The following is a 5428-nucleotide window of genomic DNA, read 5'->3' as shown; positions in this document are numbered from 1 at the left end:
GGGAGACAGAAAGACAAGGAGACAGAAAGAGAGTGAGAGAGTAAAAAGAAAGGAGGGGAATGAGATAAATGAGAGATGAGCGAGATCTAGGGATTGTAAGCTGCTGCTAGGTCTCTGAGGGCAGGCCGGTGGGGATGCCTGTTTGTAACACACGGGGCTCTGGGCTCAGGTGGGCCTGAGTTCAAATCCCAACTCAACATCCATCTTAGTTCATTTTTTGCAGCTGTAACAGAATGCCTGGACTGGGTAATTTACAAAGAAAGAGGATTGTTTAACTCATTGTTCTGGAGGCAGGGAATTCCCAGCTCTGATGGTTGTCACTGGTGAGGGTCTCGAATGTAGGATAATAATCTGGTGGTGTCACATGAAGGGGAGTACTCGTGAGGGTTGTGAGCAGGTGTGGGCGCAGGTGAAAAAAAAGAAAGAACTGGCCCACTTGTTTCTGGAAGCTTACACATTCTTCCAAGAACTGGTCAGCGTGGCAAGAAAGACAGCAATTGTTAGTGGCAAATGTTAGTGGCAATAAGCTACATCTCTTTGGGGGTCAAATGACCCTTTTCCAGGGGTCGCCTCAGACCATTGGAAAACACAGATTTCTACATTACGATTCATAACAGCAGCAAACTTAAGGTTATGAAGAAGCAATGAAAATAATGTTGTGGCTGGGCGGGGGGCACCACAACATGAGAAATTGTATGGAAAGAATGGAAGCGTTAGGAAGGTTGAGTACCACTGCACTAGGTGGAGGATCAGAAAATCTGTGACACTTCCCCCGCTCCTCAGCCGACAGCCCCAGCTGGAGTGGATGGGATGAGGTAGAGAGGGGACCTGCTTTGACTAATGGACATCAGCACTTGGTTCAGGCCCCTGTCACAGTGTTCCTCTCAGCCAGCCGAGCTCCTGCTTTCCTGAGGACACAAACCCGTTTGACCTGAAAATAGGGAAAATGTCATCTACTGCCTGATAACACAGAAGGCTCTTGATGTTGCTGGCCAGAGGCAAGGGCATGTCCAAGGTTATCAACTTTGTTTATCTTCATTGCAAGGAGTGGAGAGAGGAAGGGAAGGGGAGGAAAGGAGAAAGGGGAGAGGAGGAGAGAGTGAGAAGGAGCTGTTAAGAGGGCTTGGGATTTAATCAACAGCATTTAATATCAAATTAAATTCTGTGTGGCTTGTCAGCTACTCCCCCTACCTCAGACCTCAGGCTAGGATTTCGACCAATCCAAGCAGACCAAGGAATCTTCTAGAAGGGTAGAGGAAAGTCTACTGATGGATGTCATGGATGTCTTGGGACAACCAGGCAGTCAAAGCCTGCTGTGCAATGAGGCTGGCATGGAGGAGGCTGCTCTGGATTACCACCTGGACATTTGTTGAAATGCAGTCGAAGACCTGGGCCCAGGCTGCCCTTAGCTGGGCAGGAAATGGAAGGTGGAAAGTTCCACCTTCCATTTCCTGCCATGGGCAGAGAAAGGGACTTTGGGAGAAGTTTAGAGGTGGGAGATCTGCCAGCGACATGGGAGAAAAACAGATCTACCTGGCTGAGCAGAGAGCCATGTGGGGGTCGTGGGCTAAAATATTCAGGATGGATTAAATGAGCTAGCTGATTCGGGATGGCCAGTTAAACACTTAAGTTTTAAAGTTTTTATTTTTATTTTTTGAGACAGGGTTTCTCTGTGTATCCTTGACTGTCCTGGATTCACTTTGTAAACGTGGCTGGCCTTTAACTCACAGAGATCTGCCTGCCTCGGCCTCCCCGAGTGTCGAAAATACAGGCATGAGCCACTGCACCCAGCTGCCTTTAAATATTAATAAGCTTCTGTGTCATTATTTAAACTGCTGGCAGGCCTGAGAAGTCCCATCACACTGCTGGATTTTCATACTCAGTAATTGATCGTATCTTCAGCAAAGACAAGAGGAGATAGCACAGGCAGTGACTCGTCGGTTAAAAGCACTGGCTGCTCTTCCAGGAGACTTTTCCAGAAGAGTCCCACTATCTACACAGCATCTCTGCTCCAGAGATCCGATGCCCTCTTCTGGGCGCGTGCGCACCTGTATGCACAGACTTACATGCAGTAAAAACACATACATATATAATATAAAATGGAGACGGGGGGGGGGTAAAAAAAAGGCCAAAAACTGGCTTCCTAGTTCTCACCCCTGGGGGCTAAGAAAATCTACACCTACACTGTCTGTGTCAGGTGAGGGAAGGGTGAGGAAATCGCTCTCTTTGCTCATGAAGGCGAGGGAGGCAGCTGTCATCTGGCCTCCTAGAAGCATCTCCTGGGAAACCCAGGGCTTGCAGCATCCATGTGAGGCCATCTGTTCACGGATGAGTGAAGGAAGGAACAGATAGGACTCTTAGCTGTGGTTAGGAATAATACCCAGTTTTTTCCTTCACTAGACTCGGGCTTCAGGGCCATGTATTCTAGAGGCTCCACCTAGGCAGGAACACTCCACAGCTACCCAAGAGACAAGTGTCCCTCACATTACTAGGCACGCACGGCACCCGGACTGGGTCAGCATTGAGGAATGGCTAAGGATCCTGCCCGAAAGGGGCACTCAGCTCAAGGCAGGACAGACATTAGTGGTTCTCAACCTTCGTAATGCTGTGGCGCCTTAATACAGTTGCTCACGTTGTGGTACCGCCCAGCCGTAAAATTACTTTGTTGCTACTTCACTACTGTAATTTAGCTACTGTCGTAAATTGTATTATAAAGATCTGATACGCAATCCCCGTGAAAGGGTTATTGGACCGTATAGGGATCTCAACCTGCTCTAGCTCCATCTACCTGTCACTTGCATCTGCTTGGCCCACTTGCCTTGCCTCCTGACTAGAGAGACAACCCACCTGACAGTCTGGCAGCAGTCATTAGCGGCTGAGGAGCCCCGCAATGTGCTTGTGATGACTGGCCTGGATCAAACCTTCTGAGACTCATCTGGACATTAACCCCCCTGGCCCTCCCTGAAACCTCCACCCTGACAAGGCTGTAACTACAAACATCATCCACACCCGCCGGTCCTCTGTTACTGTGAGAAACGCCTGCCATAAGTTAGCTTGTAAAGAGAAAAGCCTGGGTCGTGGTTTTGGAGTTTTCACTCCCTGATAGATTAGCCTCATTGCTGTGGGTCTTTGGTGACACTCCTGGCAGAACGAGTGGCAGAGGGGACTGTTCAGTTGACGGCTGAGAACAAAAGAGGAAGAGACCCCGGGTACCTCGTAATTGGAGAACTTACCTCTCCTCCCTGCCATGAACTGAGCCGGCCTGCCTCTTTACCCTACTATCACCTTCCAATAGCGCCAAGCCGGAGACGGAGCCTTTAGCCTCTGAGGGGTATTCAGTTCCACCTTTAGACCACCCTATTGGAGGTAAAGGCCTCAGTGTATACTGAGTGGGAGTCATGGCAGAGTCCGAGGGACCCTTTAATCCTTTCGTTGGCTCCCTGCTACTCCCCTCCTTTCCCTGGCATCCTTAAAAAAAATCTTTGTCTCAGATCTTTCCTGTTGGGGACCTGGGCTAAGGTAGGCCTAGGATCCAATTAGTGACATGGGTACAAAGCCCAGGACCAACACCAGCCAGAAAACGATTCTTGGGGAAAGCCAGGGATGAGTGGGAGGATCTGGAAGGAAGAATCATCCTTTTGCTGATTCCTACCCAGCACCTCGCTTGGGAGCAAGGCTCTCAGTGTGGGTGGACTGTTTGGAGCACAGTACCCAAACCTTCCCTTAGTGAAACTTACACTCACATAGGTGGGGTCAAACCACAGAAAGACAGGGTGCGGGTGGGGCCGAGGAGATGGCTCAGTGGTCACAAGCACTCGTTGCTTTTGCAGAGGACCAGCGTTCAATTCTCACACCCACACCAAGCAGCCCACAGCTGTCTGTCTCTCTAGCTCCAGGGAATCCAACAGCTTCGTCTGGCCTCCAAGCGCACTTGGTGGCTGATGTCACCTCCTGCAGGCATACACATAGATAAAAGGACCTCTTTGCTTTTTAATGACAAAAGGATAAATGGGTGTGTAAATGGGTGCACGTCATGATGGATAGGGATTGGGGGCCACAGAGGAGACTTACACTGGGTGGGAAGATGAGGAGGACTGGATGGGAAGGCAGAAATAGTTGTGATGGAAAGGCTAGTGAGCAGATGTGGAAGGGAGTAAGGCGAGTGAGGGGCCTCCAGGTCCCTGCCCCCCCTCCCCCGAGCTGACAGCATGCCTGAAAACTCACCTGTGCTCTGGGCACTCCCTGGCAGCCAGTAGGGCTGGACGGTGACGAGAAGGGCTAGAGCGAAAGGACTTGGTCTCAAAGGGCCTCCTAAGCCACGTCAGGGCTGGAAATTTCTCCCCCTCTTCAGTTTCTATCTCTTTCTACCCTCTCTCTCTGCCTCCTTTTCATCTCATTTCCCCCTCTGAATACCCCCTGTGAGCGAGCAAGGCACTGTACGAGGTAGGGCCTTGGTGTGTAAAACGGGAGTAACGCTTTGTCCCCGCCCTCAAGAGCAGTTTAGAATGCACGATTATTCTAATGAGTGGGAGGGACAACACCATGACCATCCATCTGGGGCATCTGCTGGGATCCCAAGAAGAGGCTACGTTTTGAGACTCAGCTGGTGAGGCCGAGGACGAATTAGGGAGGGGCCAGGAGAACTTCTAGCAGGGTCAGGAGAAATGCCATAGCCGAGGAATGCTCGTGGGGCGGAGTTGGGTTGGACTGTCGTCAGAATGACACCAGGGAGGTCATGGTGAAGCCACAAACTGTTCCTGCCACTGTCAAGGACTGTGGCCAGCTGCAGAGAGCTGAATGCATGGGTGGGACTACAGCCAAGCCTGTGATTACTTATTAGTGACTGATTATAGCCTAGGCAAGAGGGCAGCTCTATTCCATTCCATCCCCATGGACTGGCTCCGGCCAAGAGTCTGACGGATCAATACGGTTGTGGGAATGAGAGGGAAGCCCCTGCTTCCCCGTGGGCAGTGGGAAAGACCACAAATGAAGTGCTGGGCACTGGGCTGAAGTAGGGAATGAGGTCTTCTGTCTCCTTCCCCTGACAAGATCACTGAGGTGCAGAGGCCCCAGAGAGAGACCTGGCATGAGGGCGCCAGGCTAGGAGGGCAGTAACTAGCAGCCAGTTTGTGGAGTAAGACTGCTCTTGTGGTCTAGATGTTCATGTCATTATGCTTTGGCTAAGATGTCCCCTCTGTCTCTGAGGCTAGTGTCCCAGCTGAGGGTGAAGGACAAAGGATGTGACATCAGAAGAGGCTGGCAAAGTGCCTCATCTCTCTCAAGTCACCCATTAGAAAATCTATAACAATTACAACAACAACAATATTAAGAACAACAACAGCTATTGGCTGCCGAGGGGGCGCAGCACACTGAGTAATGCCCGGGGCTCCCTACAAGATGAAGTACGTGCTTTCCTTGTTCAGTGCCT

General features: G+C 50.7%; 1 long non-coding RNA gene across 1 annotated transcript; it reads right to left on the bottom strand.

Annotated features, from left to right (window-relative positions):
• Positions 1-3228: 3228 nt before the first annotated feature.
• Positions 3229-4332, bottom strand: LOC129692374 (uncharacterized). The gene is made up of 3 exons (XR_008722700.1): positions 4225-4332; positions 3738-3951; positions 3229-3357 (listed from the first exon to the last, which is right to left on the bottom strand). It is a non-coding gene; the product is annotated as an uncharacterized LOC129692374 (long non-coding RNA).
• Between the last annotated feature and the right edge of the window lie 1096 nt (positions 4333-5428).

This window comes from Psammomys obesus, unplaced genomic scaffold, assembly GCF_907164565.1.
Source record: "Psammomys obesus unplaced genomic scaffold, mPsaObe1.curated_primary_1811, whole genome shotgun sequence".
Taxonomy (NCBI): domain Eukaryota; kingdom Metazoa; phylum Chordata; class Mammalia; order Rodentia; family Muridae; genus Psammomys; species Psammomys obesus.
The sequence above is the reverse complement of the archived record's forward strand: the minus strand, read 5'-3'. Positions and strand labels throughout refer to the sequence as shown.